Raw genomic sequence first — 16,660 nt, forward strand, 5'->3', positions numbered from 1 at the left:
GTTAGCCATGCGCGGCTCTTTCTTGCAGTTGGATGAGGGACTGGACAGAATCTTAGTCCAGATTAAGTACAACACTGATTCGACAGTGTGCCTCACAATCATGCAGGCACACACAACGCATACTCCTTCAGGCAAACACACACAGGCTCAAACACATGCATGCCCATAGGTTGCTGTACTGTGCACCTGTGTTGGGGATGGGGGGGTAGTGAATGTGTGTGTCTGTTCATACAAAACCACTAAAGGCTGGATACTAATGGAAGTGCATTTCAATTCCTGCCACACCTCATTTTCGTTATTGCCTTCTCATTGAAATGTGCTCTGAGAGAGAGCCTTTGTGAGTAGTGTGATACTGCATTTATAAGCTTTTGTTCCCCATCAGTACTCTCATCTTTTAAGGCTGTTCGTTGTCCAATTTCTCTTTGAGAGAGAGGTGAGCACATTACTTGTCTTTAATCCTGTTTTATAATGGTCTTCCCCTTTGAGAGATAGTAAATGGAGTTACAGGGTGGTTTGAAGGCTGTCCATGAAATGTCTACTATGTGATGACAGAAGAGAAAGACCACCTTGACCAATGTTCTATTGCTAACTCTTAAAATGTGTTAATTACATTGTGCATACTATTCTGATATTCTGTATTTCGAAAGAAATTGTCAACTTGTTTTTTTAAAGAGGTAAATAGGCCATTAATCATGTACCAATTCACTATCAATCGATAATATACCCAGCAAATTCTAAGGCCGTAAAATCTGCTTTTGTTCCAATCAATTTACTTGAGGTTGATTAACTCAACTTCTGGTGAATGACAGTCACAAATATTTTGGCTGACAAATCTTAGAAAATTGACAAACAACACTGTTATGAAATGTGATGATGCAGGTTGAAATCCACGAGTACAAATATTTGAGAGAAAGCCCACATAAACTTGTCGCTGAACAGCTATCGACTATGTAAAGCACTTTGTGACCTCTGCTGATGTAAAAAGGGCTTAATAAATACATTTGATTGATGATTAACTGGTTGAACTACATTATTTGCATTGGATATTCCACAGATTCCATGACAGTAACACTTTCTATGAAGTACATACGTATTCTGCTTGACTATAAGCATATACATATAATGCACTGACTAGTTATAAAACTCTGCTCTATAGTGCAAGACCGATTGATCTGTGTTCGGGAAACAGGCAGCCACATGCTTCAGCCTCTATGTATGTACAGTATGTCTTTCAGAGGAGTTGGGGAAAAAGCGGAAACTATATTTTTGTTGGACTTTGTGTACAATTGACATTAAAGGCACAAAGGAAAGGAATAATACACATTAGAGCATTTGGTACAATGAATAAGGCATTATAAAACCTTTTCAAAATGATATTTTAAACTGGGAAGTTCGAGCCCTGAATGCTGATTGGCTGACAGCCGTGGTATATCAGATCGTATAACACGGGTATGACAAAAAATGTATTGTGACTGCTCTAATTACGTTGGTAACCAATTTTTAATAGAAATAAGGCACCTCTGGGGTTTGTGGTATATTACCACTATACCATGGCTAAGGGCTGTTCTTAACACGACGCAATGCGGAGTGCCTGGATACAGCCCTTAGCCGTAGCTTGGTATATTGGCTATATACCACACACCCTTGGGCCTTATTGCTTAATAAATATAAATACTACATTTCTTGTTTCACATAGGATTCACCTGTAAAACAAAATTGCCAATGTTTTTAAAAACACAATTCATACAGTCCCATTTTTACAACATTCTTGCCAAGATATACCTTGTATACCTCCGGTGCACATGCTGGCAAGCTTAGGAGTTGGGAGTAGGTGTGGGCCGATATGGGTCTATTTTAATAAATCCATTGAATATACACCTTCACTAAGAAATGCCTTATTCATTAATTTCGGCAAGTCCTAACAAACATTATAAGACTAATCAAATATATTTAGAAAATAATATAATAGCATATTTTGATTATGTTAATTAATTATGTTACTGATCTGTGCATCCTATAGGGTACATAGTTTGTTCTTTTGTTCATTATACAGATAACACACTTAATCTGATCACAGTCAACACACACATATTTTACTGTAAGAATATAATGGAGCATTACAGAATCAAATCTGAAGAATACGGGAACGTTTTGGAACTGCTGTCATATTACAAAAATGTGATATTTTGAAACAGAGACCAAGCCCATGCTTTTTGATCCACATCATCTCTTTCCTACCATCACTCCGTTTTGTTAGGGAGCAGACGTAGGGTCTCACATTGAGAGAGTCTTCATCATGATACCTATAGAAAATAATACCTATCTATAGCTTATCTTCAAAAGCATGTAAGTTTCGATTTCATATTTCACAACCTCAGCAGGCTTTTAGAGTTGCCTATACACGATCAAAGAAAATACTTGATTTAGGCTACATTATTGCATGCTATGTTTCTGATCAGTGACAGATAAGCAAATTAATAGAGGAGCTATACCACCTCCACATATTTGCCAAGCGAGAGACCAATTAACCAAATATACAGACAGAGATTCCGTGAAACAAAATCACATTGGTTGATCGTACAAGTAACAGGTTACTAAGCAACTGCGAGTGAGGAGCAAAATATTATACTTGTTAAACTACATAACATGCTGTCAAAATGTTCTGATCAGTGCTAATAAATGAGCCAACTACAGTGCCTTGCAAAAGTATTCACCCCCCTTGGTGTTTTTCCTATTTTTTTGCATTACAACCTGTAATTTAAATGGATATTTATTTGGATTTCATGTAATGGACATACACAAAATAGTCCAAATTGGTGAAGTGAAATGAAAAAAGTCAAAACTGAAAAGTGCTGCGTGCATATGTATTCACCCCCTTTGCTATGAAGCCCCTAAATAAGATCTGGTGCAACCACTTACCTTCGAAAGTTGCATAATTAGACTGCACACAGGTGGACTTTATTTAACTAAGTGTCACATGATCTGTCACATGATCTCAGTACACATACACCTGTTCTGAAAGGCCCCAGAGTCTGCAACACAACTAAGCAAGGGGCACCACCAAGCAGGCGGCACCAGGAAGACCAAGGACTCACCAAACAGGTCAGGGAAAAAGTTGTGGAGAAGTACAGGTCAGGGTTGGGTTACAAAAAAATATCAAAATCTTTGAACATCCCACGGAGCACCATTCAATCCATTATTAGAAAATGGAAAGAATATGGCACCACAACAAACCTGCCAAGAGAAGGCCACCCACCAAAACTCACGGACCAGGCAAGGAGGGCATTAATCAGAGAGGCAACAAAGAGACCAAAGATAACCCTGAAGGTGCTGCAAAGCTCCACAGCGGAGATTGGAGTATCTGTCCATAGGACCACTTTAAGCCGTACACTCCACGGAGCTGGGCTTTAGAGAAGAGTGGCCAGGAAAGGCATTGCTAAAAGAAAATAATAAGCAAACACATTTGGTGTTCGCCAAAAGACACTCCCCAAACATATGGAAGAAGGTACTCTGGTCAGATGAGACTAAAATTTAGATTTCTGCCGATCAAGGAAAACGCTATGTCTGGCGCAAATCCAACACCTCTCATCACCCCGAGAACACCCTCCCCACGGTGAAGCATGGTGGTGGCAGCATCATGCTGTGAGGATGTTTTTCATCGGCAGGGACTGGGAAACTGGTCAGAATTGAAGGAATGATGGATGGCACTAAATTCTTGAGGGAAACCTATTTCAGTCTTCCAGAGATTTGAGAATGGGACAGAGGTTCAGCTTCCAGCAGGACAATGACCTTATTAAGCATGCTGCTAAAGCAACACTCAAGTGGTTTAACTTGTTATGGATAGCATTTTCACGTTTGGATGAAAAGCGTGCCCAGAGTAAACTGCCTGCTACTCAGTCCCAGTTGCTAATATATTCAAATTATTATTAGATTTGGATAGAAAACACTCTAAAACGGTTTGAATGATGTATGTGAGTATAACAGAACTCATATGACAGGCAAAAACCTGAGAAAAAATCCAACCAGGAAGAAGGAAATCTGAGTTTGGTCGTTTTTCAACTCAGGTCTGGCAGAATGCTTTGAGCTTGTGACGTTCGTTCACGTGAGAGCAAGCTCTGTTCCATAGCTTTTCTAAAAACAAAGGAATTCTCCGGTTGGAACATTATTGAAGATTTATGTTAAAAACATCCTAAAGATTGATTTATACTTTGTTTGACATGTTTCCACGGACTGTAATATGACTTTTTGTCTGAACTTTTGCCTGGACCTGCCCACGCCTCGTGAGTTTAGATTTTGTACTGAACGCGCGAACAACAAGGACGAATTTGGACATAAATGATGGACTTTATCTAAAAAATCTAACATTTATTGTGGAACTGGGATTCCTGGGAGTGCATTCTGACGAAGATCATCAAAGGTAAGTGCATATTTATAAGGCTATTTCTGACTTATGTTGACTCCAACATGGCGGATATCTTCTTGGGTTGTGTTGGTCTCTGAGCGCCGTACTCAGATTATTGCATGGTTTGCTCTTTCCGTAAAGTTTTTCGAAATCTGACACAGCGGTTGCATTAAGGAGAAGTATATCTTTAAATCTGTGAATAACACTTGTATCTTTTATCAATGTTTATTATGAGTATTTATGTAATTTGATGTGGCTCTGTGCAAATTCACGGGATGTTTTGGAGGCAAAGCCAAATGTAAAGTGAGGTTTTTGGATATAAATATGAACTTGATCGAACAAAACATACATGTATTGTGTAACATGCTGTACCGGGAGTGTCATCTGATGAAGAATATCAAAGGTTAGTGATTAATTTTATCAATATTTCTGCTTTTTCTGACTCCTCTCTTTGGTTGGAAAATGGTTGTATGCTTTCTGTGACTAGTTAATGACCCAACATAATGATATGTTGTGCTTTCGCCGAAAACCTTTTTTGAAATCGGACACTGTGGTTGGATTAACGAGAATGTTATCTTTAAAATGTTGTCTAATACTTGTATGTTTGAGAAAATTGAATTTTGAGATTTCTGTTGACTGAATTTGGCGCCCTGCAATTTCATTGGCTGTTGGCGAGGGGTTCCGCTAGCGGAACGGGGAAGCATTTAAATGTGTTGGAATGGCCTAGTCAAAGCCCAGACCTCAATTCAATTGAGAATCTGTGGTATGACTTAAAGATTGCTGTGCACCAACGGAACCCATTCAACTTGAAGGAGCTGGAGCTGTTTTACCTTGAACAATGGGAAAAATCCCAGTGGCTAGATGTGCCAAGCTTATAGAGACATACCCCAAGAGACTTGCAGCTGTAATTGCTGCAAAATGTGGCTCTACAAAGTATTGATTTTGGGGGGGTGAATAGTTACGCACGCTCAAGTTTTCAGTTTTTCTTTTCTTATTTCTTGTTTGTTTCACAATAAAACATATTTTGCATGTTCAAAGTGGTAGGCACATTGTGTAAATCAAACGATACAAACCAAATACTTTCGCAAGCCACTTTAGGAATATCTTTTTTTCTTCTAATATAAGGTAGAAGAGGCGTTTAATCTTGAACCCAAATCAATCAATCATAAACGACAAGGAGGGTAGATTTATCTTTGTTAAATATAAACTGGATAACAAGGAAGTTACATTTTTTTATGGATACAAGCGTCCGGGGAGTTACATGGTCTTCTGCAGGAAGATGTTTGATTTAACTGCCACTTAAACCTCTGGCACTCAACTCTGGAGGTGATTTTAACATGATTTTAAACTCAAAGTTGGACAGCACAAATCAAAATCGTAAAATGAGCCAGGTTGCTGAAAAGATCAATAGGATATTACAAGGATTTAGGACTGCGATGGCGCGATATCCACATGTCAAATAAGGAATATACTTTTTACTCAGCCCGCCACACTGAATAATCCAGGTTAGAATACTTTTTCATATACAATGCAGATAGGCACAGGCTTAAGGATTCTAGGATCGGACAGAGTGACTTATCATATCATAATGGAGTTTACCTAACTCTACACCTTGATAGCAAACCAATAAATACTCTATGGATGTAAAGGTTTTCTTCCTGGGGTGAAGGAGAGGACCAAAATGCAGCGTAGCCAGTGCTCAACATGTTTAATTATAAGAACAAGTGAACACTACAAACAACTTACAAAATAACAAACGTGCAAAACCGATACAGACCTATCTGGTGCAGAACACAAACACAGAGACAGGTAACAACCACCCACAACGAACACAGTGAAACAACCTACCTAAATATGACTCTTAATTAGAGGAACACAAAACACCTGCCTCTAATTAAGAGCCATACCAGGCAACCCTAAACCAACATAGAAACACACAACATAGAATGCCCACCCAAAACTCACGCCCTGACCATCACACACATACAAAACAACAGAAAACAGGTCAGGAACGTGACAATGGAGGCTTAATACACGCATGCTGAATGATCCAGCATACAATTACTCAATAAAGACAGAATTGACTGTCTATCTGGTTAATAATGATAACAGGGAAGCATCTCCTGCTACTGTACATTGTTGGATGTTAGAGGGAAGATCATAGCCACATCTCTCAAGAAAAAGATTAAAGCACAGAAACTGCTGAAATTACGGGAAGGAAGCTTCGAACGATGTCATAGTCATTTCAAAGACCCTCTTATATTACGTGAGATTCAAGAAGTTAAACAGGAAATTGACCAGAGTTATAGTGAAGAAGTAAAGAAAAAGTTCAGGTTGCTGAAACAGCGATATTATGAAGCAAGCTCAAAGGCAACAACATTTCTAATATGGAGTCTCAGAAAACAACACGTATTAAATATAATTTTCTAAATAAAACACCCCAAAATAAAGAGGATTATATGCAAATTGGATGAAATACAGAATTTATTTGAATCATAGTGTCCAAATCTGTACAAGCAACCAGAGAATGCAGATGCACAGACAATAGAGCATTTAAAAAAAAATGTAAACTCAATTGATCTCCCTTCATTTGGGACAGAACAAAATGATAGACCTCAGAAATGACTACTGAATAAATTAATAATGCAATATCTCATCTAAAAGCAAACAAGTCTCTAGGCACTGATGGTTTCCCTTCAGAATGGTCCAAAGCCTTCAGAGAACAACTAACACAGGCCTGTTTTAACTGGACTCTGCGGGTAGTGGATCTTCTACCATCGTGGAGAGAAGCCATAACATCTGTAATCCCAAAGGAGGGTAAAGATAAGAAGGCAGTTCCTGTAGACCTATCACAATTCTTCACATGGATTTTAAACTATAAGCATCAATAATGGCCAAAAGTATGGAGGACCTAATCCCAGAATTGATTGATGGGGATCAAACTGTTTTCATACGAAATAGACAGACACAGGACAACATTAGGAGAACACTACATGTCATGGACCACTTCACTCAGGATAAGACAAGTGCTATATAAATCAGTTTAGATGCAGAAAAAGCATTTGATTCAGTTTGATGGGATTATCTATTATAAATCATGGTTTAGATTTTGTTTCAACAAAGAAGTGATACATTGAATTAAAACACTGCATTCATGTCCGACTGCCAGAATAAAGATTCATGGACATTTGTAACAAACGATACGTTTAGAACGAGGGGAAAGACAAGGCTGTAATCTTTCACCCACACTCTTCTCCTTGTACTTCGAGCCGTTAGTACAAGCAAGAAGACAGGACCCATCTCTAGAAGGAATAACAATAAGAGGCAGTGAACATAAGATATGCATGTATGCTGATGATGATGTTCTCTTATTTCTTAAAGACCCAGGTTCAAGTGTACCTAGATTGATGGATGTTTTACAAACATTTGGAACATATTCAGGGTAGGTGCTTAATAAGATACACAAGACCCAAGCCCTAGTATATAATTATAGCCCACAACAAGAGCTGAAGAGTAGGTATAAGTGATTATCGCCCCGTGGCACTCACTTCTGTCATCATGAAGTGCTTTGAGAGACTAGTCAAGGATCATATCCCCTCTACCTTACCTATCACCCTAGACCCACTTCCAATTTCCAGAGCGCCCCAATGGATCCACAGACGATGCAATCGCCATCGCAATCACACTGCCTTATCCCGTCTGGACAAGGGAAATACCTATGTAAGAATGCTGTTCATTGACTATAGCTCAGCATTCAACACCATAGTACCCTCCAAACTCATCATTAAGCTTGAGGCCCTGGGTCTCAACCCCGCCCTGTGCAACTGGGTCCTGGACTTCCTGATGGGCCTCCCCCAGGTGGTGAAGGTAGGAAATAACACCTTCACTTCGCTGATCCTCAACACTGGGGCCCCACAAGGATGCGTGCTCAGCCATCTCCTGTATTCCCTGTTCACCCACGACTGCGTGGCCACTCAATCATCAAGTTTGCAGATGACACAACAGTAGTAGACTTAATTACCAACAACTACGAGACAGCCTACAGGGAGGAGGTGAGGGCTCTGGGAGTGTGGTGCCAGGAAAAAACCTCTCATTCAATATCAACAAAACAAAGGAGATGATCGTGGACTTCAGGAAACAGCAGAGGGATCACTCCCCTATCCACATCAAAGGGACCTCAGTGGAGAAGGTGGAAAGATTCAAGTTCCTCGGTGTACACATCACGGACAAACTCAAATGGTCCACCCACACAGACAACACAACACACAACAGCGCCTCTTCAACCTCAGAAGGCTGAAGAAATTTGGCTTGGCCCCTAAAACCTCACAAAGTTTTACAGATGCACAATTGAGAGCATCCTGTCAGGCTGTATCACCGCCTGGTACGGCAAATGCACCGACCTTAACCACAGGGCCACAGTCTGCCCAATGTCTGCCCAATGCATCTCCGGGGCAAACTACCTGCCCTCCAGGACACCTACAGCACCCGATGTCACAGGAAGGCCAATAAAATCATCAAGGACAACAACCACCCGAGCCACTGGCTGTTCACCATGTTATCATCCAGAAGGCGAGGTCAGTACAGGTGCATCAAAGCTGGGACCGAGAGACTGAAAATAGCTAACATCTCGAGGCCACCAGACTGTTAAATCACTAGCACATTCGAGGTTGCTGCCCTATATACATAGACTTGAAATCACTGGCCACTTTATTAAATTTAACACTAGTCACTTTAATAATGTTTACATTTTTTGCATTACTAATTTCAAATGTATATGCTGTATTCTATTATATTCTACTGTATCTTGGTCTATGTCGTTCTGACATTGCTCATCCATATATTCTTAATTCCATTCCTTTACTTATATTTGTGTGTTTTGGGTATATTTTGTGAAAATTTTAGATATTACTGCACTGTCAGAGCTAGAAACACAAGCCTTTTGCTAGATTCACAATAACATTTGCTTAACATGTGTAAGTGACCAATACAATTTTATTTTATTTTGATTTGATGAGTAGGTATAACTTCCAGTCATCCGTTAAATATCTCAGAGCAAATCTACCAAAAAATACAAAAAAAGAATTACGTTCACATCAACAAGAAAATATATTATGACTGGGACAGGTGGAATTCACTTCCTTTGGTGTCACACCCTGATCTGTTTCAACTGTCTTTGTGCTTGTCTCCACCCCATCCAGGTGTTGCCCATCTTCCCCATTATCCCGAGTGTATTTATACCTGTGTTCTCTGTTTGTATTTTGTTAGTTCATTTTGTTTGTCAAGCCTACCAGCGTTTTCCCCCTTGCTCCTGTCTGTTTCTTGTTCCTGTTTGCTAGTTTTCCCAGTTTTGACCATTCTGCCTGCCCTGATCCTGAGCCTGCCTGCCCTTCTGTACCTTTTGGACTCTGAACTGGATTACAGACCTCTGCCTGCCCTTGACCTGTCATTTTGCTTGCCCCCTGTTCTAGTAATAAATTATTGTAACTTCGACACTGTCTGCATCTGGGTCTTCCCTAAAACGTGATATTTGGATATTAGTAGTAGAATTGAAAAGATCAAAATGAATATCCTGACGAGGTTGCTGTGTTTGTTTCAATCACTGCCCATAGAAATCCTACCTAAACAGTTTAAGGGAATGGGATAAACAGATATCAAGGTGTATCTGGAACAGTAAGAGACCAAGAATTAGATATACAACATTACAATTGCCTGAAACATTATTTTGTGTCAGCCCAATTGAGACATCTGGTGTGTTGGTGCAATTTAGAATACGAATCTAAATGGAAAGATATCGAGACTACTTTGACAGAGATACCCATAAAGTCAGCTTGGTAATAGAAATTCAGAGAGGTCAAACTGCTGAGCTGGCCTGCATACGACCCCAGCTTCATCCCTGCAATTCAGGACAGCAAATTTAAACAGCGGACGCAAAAAACTTTCACATCATTTTGTACAATTATAAGGGATGGGGATGTAGAGAACTTTCAGGACCTAAGTAAAATACATGGCTTGGATACATTTTAACAGGTACCTACAGGTTAGACACTACTTACTAAAATAAATACTATTGTTTGACCCTTGGGCACCTCAGAAATTGAGGTATTCACTAACGCATACAACTTGGAGAGTATCAAAAAAACTATTTCAAATATTTACTTGGGTATTCTATTCAAGGGCGGATCACACTCATATCTTTTGGTCCTGCCCCGCAATTGAAACTTACTGGGGTGAAATAAGATCAAACATTGCAAAAAAAAGGGTTTTGACATAGAACAAACATGCATTTCTTTGTATTTTGGTGAAATACAGTGCCTTGCAAAAGTATACATCCCTCTTGGCATTTTTCCTATTTTGTTGCATTACAACCTGTAATTTAAATATATTTTTATTTCATGTAATGGACATACACAAAATTGTCCAAATTGGTGAATGAAATGAAAAAATTACTTGTTTCAAAAAATACAAAAAAAGAAATCGCGGAAAAGTGGTGTGTGCATATGTATTCACTCCCTTTGCTATGAAGCCCCTAAATAAGATCTGGTGCAACCAATTACGGAACAGGTGACGGGGAGCTGCCGTTAGCTACAAGTTGCCACCCATCAACTGCAAAATGAGACGTGGAGTTAAGTTCTCAGACACCAAGTACCTGAGTTGTACCATTTTTAAAGCGAAGAAGAAGAAAAGACGACAACAGATGAGGCATAATTAGTTAAATAAAGTAAACCTGTGTGCAATCTAAGTGTCACATGATCTCAGTATATATACACCTGTTCTGAAAGGCCCCAGAGTCTGCAACACCACTGAGCAAGGGGCACAATATCCGATACTTTGAACATCCCACGGAGCACCATTCAATCCATTATTAGAAAATGGAAAGAATATGGCACCACAACAAACCTGCCAAGAGAAGGCCGCCCACCAAAACTCACAGACCAGGCAAGGAGGGCATTAATCAGAGAGGCAACAAAGAGACCAAAGATTACCCTGAAGGAGCTTCAAAGCTCCACAGCGGAGATTGGAGTATCTGTTCATAGGACCACTTTAAGCCGTACACGCCACAGAGCTGGCTTTACGGAAGAGTGGCCAGAAAAAAGCCATTGCTTAAAGAACAAAATAAGCAAACACATTTGGTGTTCGCCAAAAGGCATGTGGGAGACTCCCCAAACATATGGAAGAAGGTACTCTTGTCAGATGAGACTAAAATTGAGCGTTTTGGCCATCAAGGAATGTTAGGCGGAGAAGCACAGGGGAACCCAAGAACAGACTCAGACCAGGAAACAGGGATGAATGAACCAATATATAACACAGGGAGTGATGAAGTGCAGATCCTAGGAAGCTCAGATGAGTTGTAGCAAACCAGATGTGGAGGCTAGAATGAGCTGGGTAGGTACAGTGTAAACATGTCTGGAGGGGAATCCAAGTGAGTGATGGTGAGTTGAATCCAGAACAGGGTAGCAGGGTGGTGAGATGTTGAACAGGAGACGGGAACCAGAGTCAGAGCGGCAAAACTGCAGTGAGAGGAGAAACAGCATCAGGCAAGGAAACAGGCACAGCAGGATACAGGATCTTAAATAACAACAAATAGCAATAAGCATGTCTGAATGAACAGAGATGACGCTCTGGCAGAGTGGACGTTGCATTTGTAGAGGTCTTGATTATGGAACGGGTTGCAGCTGGTGGGGAACTGCTCTGACTCCAGCACACCTGTCTCCAACCACACAATTACACACACAGAGAAGGAGCGGGAGAGGGAGAGGGAGAAAAAACTGGGGGAATGGCTGCAGATCAAGGAGACACCGGATGTCCATTAGGGGGTGTAGCAAGAGCAGATGTGACATGGAAAACGCTATGTCTGGTGCAATCCCAACACCTCTCATCACCCCGAGAACACAATCCCCACAGTGAAGCATGGTGGTGGCACCATCATGCTGTGAGGATGTTTTTCATCGGCAGGGACTGGGAATCTTGTCAGAATTTAAGGAATGATGGATGGCGCTATATACAGGGACATTTTTTAGGGAAACCTGTTTCAGTCTTCCAGAGATTTGAGACTGGGACGGAGGTTCACCTTCCAGCAGGACAATGGCCCTAAGTATACTGCTAAAGCAACACAAGTGTTTTAACCTGTCTAGGCTTGGATAGAGAGTCAAAGTTCTTGTATGCCGCCTCTATCTGGAGAACTGAACGGTCAGGGAGCGGTCCAAGAAGGGTGCTGTACAGTGTACTTCTGCAAAGCAAAGCAGCTGCTGCCAATCAATGTACTTGAAACCACCTGACATTTAATAACTTGATATCAAAGTGAAATAGGACATGACCGGCTACTACCTACTATACTGGCAATTAGGGAATACTCACCTAATCCCTTCTTCTGCCAAGTGCTTTTTGGTGGGCTTGGTGATGGTCATTTTGCCTGGAATGGCCTAGTCAAAGTTCAGACCTCAATCCAATTGAGAATCTGTTGTATGACTTAAAGATTGCTGTACACCAGAACCCATTCAACTTGCTGGAGCAGTTTTGCCTTGAAGAATGGGCAAAAATCCCAGTGGCTAGATGTGCCAAGCTGATAGAGACATACCCCAAGAGACTTGCAGCTTTAATTGCTGCAAAAGGTGGCACTACAAAGTTTTTACTTTGAGGGGGTGAATAGTTATCTTATTTCTTGTTTGTTTCACAATAAAACATATTTTCCATCTTCAAAGTGGTGGGCATGTTGTGTAAATCAAATGATACAAACCCCCAAAAATCTATTTTAATTCCAGGTTGTAAGTCAACAAAATAGGGAAAATGCCAAGGGGGGTGGATGCTTTCGCAAACCACTGTACCTAATAACTACAAAAATACCCTCTCACCGTGACACAATGGATAGAGATTGTTAAAGAAATAAATGTTATGACCTTTGTTTTCAGAACTCGTGAGGAGAGAGAACAGGAATACTTGGAAAAATGGTTTTGGTACGTGAAAATGTTCTAATTCAAAGATGATGTTACTGTAACTTATCTGATGAACGTACAGTATGATGTGTGCCATACCTTATTGTTCATGTTGTTTTATTTAAACAATTTGATGATGAGAATATACATATTTGGGATTAAGGGTTTTTAAAATTAATTATTTTTTAACTTTCCCTGTCTTGGTTACTTTTTACTGTTCAAAGTTCACAACTTTAAATTACTGATCCCTCGTAAACTGTATGTCAATCTGTGATGACACAGGTTATGAATGCTTTATGCCATTAACTCCTCTTCAACCATCCCAAACAAAACATTTTTGATTTGTAAAGTGTTCAACACCAGACTTGGGTTCAAATACTATTTGACATAATTTAGCTGGGCTTGATTGAGCTTGCCTGGCACAATGGAACCAATAGAATAGTCACAAAACAGCAAACCCTGTCTATCTGGCACTCTGTGAATACTAGCTAGAGCTAACGTTAAAAGTATTTGAAAAATGTCCAATAGTGTTTGAACCCAGGTTTGTTCAAAACATCACACATCTCCTATTACTATGAGTGGCATTTATACAACATTGTGGTATTCCGTGATTACGCCAGTTGAAATAAAGCACTACACCTGCACATCCAGGGTTTCCTGTCTGTACTCCAATTCCTCAACAGGCACCACTTAATTTTATGCCACATAATTATACATGTTCACAATTTGCTGACACCTGCTGAAATCCCAGCAATTACCAATCACGTTGCTGAATAGGGGCACCCGGCTGTGTAATTATTGTTGTGCTATGATCTGTAATAGCCGGTGGAAGGTGAAACCCCCTACTCATGGTCTGTCAGAGAAGCTGTCTGGATATAGTGTGATACCCCTAATTATCATTGATTGTGGGGGTTGAGAGGTAAATATTTATGGTGGCGTGCCACATGGGGGCAAAATCCATCCTATGGGCTGTACAGTGAAAGGCCACAGTTTTTACCACCAACTCATGTATGTCACCATTGGAGGAGAGCTGCAGGTGAGTCTGATAGGGTAACTAAGGTAGTGCACATGAATGAATACGCCATTGCTTTGGGTGTTAACCTTTTTGTTTTATTTCAAATACATTTTTAATCTCCATTTCGGGAACTTCCCCCAGAACTGGTGATGCATTTCATAACCCACCTACATTGATGCTGTTGTTCCTCCTCTCCAGAAATGTCACACATTTGATCAGAACAATAAGAAGATCAGAAAATCAAAACTAGTCACTCGCAAAATGAGACATTAGATAAATGCTAGCCTCAGCCGAGTCCCCAACAACCGGATGTTCTGGTTTTCAGGGGAAATGGAGCCTGTTGATGCAACTTCCATTTTTGGACTAACAAGGCGACACTCCATCTTAACGCCTCCTCCACATTTCTGGATTGGTTGAACAGTTCAGAAGAGAACCTCCCACGACAGTTTTTTTAAATGATTGTCTAGTAGGGGTGAGCCGAGTACTCGGACAAAACGAGTATCGTAACAGATATGGATCATTTCTTCCGTGAACAGAAAAAAGTTATTTTCAGCTGCCAGCTGTTGGGTTGTTGTTTGAAATACCTGCTATATTAGAAGTAAATGGTTAATGTATGACGAATGTATATGGTGGGGTCAATGGAGAGTGCATAAGAACTATGGGTCTGGAAAGTAAGTAAGTAAGTAAGGGAAAAGACAATCCCTTAGTTGAGGTCACTGATAAGGCTGGATAGCTGTAGATTAGTAAGGAATGTTGGCCGAGGTCAGGTCAGATGAAGGGAGAAGGAACGGTATTATTACACACATCACTTAACTTCCTACCTAGCAACAAAGATGTAGTGTTTACAGGTGCAAGCAGGAGACTCTGCAAAAAGGAGGGTATAAATACTTGTGCTGGTGGAAATATGTCTTTGTCTTTTCAGCTGTTTGACCCAGTGGGTGAATAAACCTGGTTTGAGCTTTGACTAGTCTGTTAGATTCTGACAAACGGAGTGAAAAACTAACACAGACAGTGTGACTCAAACAGTGTGAAGCACTGTGTGCTCTGAACAACTATTGACTAGTTCTTCTGTCTATAAAGAAATGAGTGGAGTATTGGTTGAGTGTGCTGCTATGCTCTCATTTCCCCAGACAGACACACTCTGTTTCACTCACTCACAGTCACTTGTCTCACGGCACAAGTCTCCCCATCTCCAAACATTGTGTATGAATCAGAATCCGTAGCTAGTCATTGTTGTTCAATCTAGTCATTTCCTGTCGACTTTTCTGAGGCTATATGTTTGTTTTTGTCTGTCTACTCTGTGTTGTTTAGTAGGCCTACTTTGTCTGTTCGTACAATTATTCCATTGCAGACGAGATCTGTCATTATGCTGTGATCCAAGCCCATGCTTGCTTGCTATTATTTTTGATTCTCTCCCAGGCATGTTTACTGAGCGATAGATCATTTCAAAATAAAATGACAAATGTAGATAGTTTATTTTTATTGTACAAATGTAAACCCTATTCAGGAAACTAGGCATATGTCGCAGGTCACGACTTCACAAGAGAGCCGTTTGAAAGTTTTTTTGGCAGAAATGCCTTCTCGAACATGTGAACTTTAATGTGCCTTAAAAACAAACATGTATGCCATCTGTAAATACAAATACAATTCTTAAAATACAAGCCTTGTTGGTTAACTTCTTTGGGACAGGGGGCAGTATTGAGTAGCTTGGATAAAAAGGTGCCCAGAGTAAACTGCCTGCTACTCTGTCCTAAAAGCTAGAATATGTAGATAATTAGTAGATGTGGATAGAAAACACTCTGAAGTTTCTAAAACTGTTTGAATGATGTCTGTGAGTATAACAGAACTCATATGGCAGGCAAAAACCTGAGAAAAAATCCAACCAGGAAGTGTGAAATCTGAGGTTTGTAGTGTTTCAACTCTTTGCCTATCCAAGATACAGTGGAAATGGTGTCATGTTGCACTTCCTTGGGATTCCACTGGATGTCAACAGTCTATAGAACCTTGTTTGATGCTTCTACTATAAAGGAGGGGGGAATGAGAGGGGATTGAGTCAGAGGTCTGGCAGAGTGCCACGAGCTGTTCAAGGGCATTCACGTGAGAGGTAGCTTACGTCCCATAGCATTTCTGAAGACAAAGGAATTCTCCGGGTCGAATATTATTGAAGATTTATGATAAAAACATCCTAAAGATTTATTCTATACTTAGTTTGACATGTTTCTACGGACTGTAATATGACTTTTTGTCTGAACTTTCACCTGGACCTGCCAGTGCGTTTGGATTGTGTACTAAACGCGCGAACAAAAGGAGGTG

The sequence above is a fragment of the Salvelinus alpinus genome, chromosome 33, assembly GCF_045679555.1.
Source record: "Salvelinus alpinus chromosome 33, SLU_Salpinus.1, whole genome shotgun sequence".
Classification (NCBI taxonomy): Eukaryota; Metazoa; Chordata; class Actinopteri; order Salmoniformes; family Salmonidae; genus Salvelinus; species Salvelinus alpinus.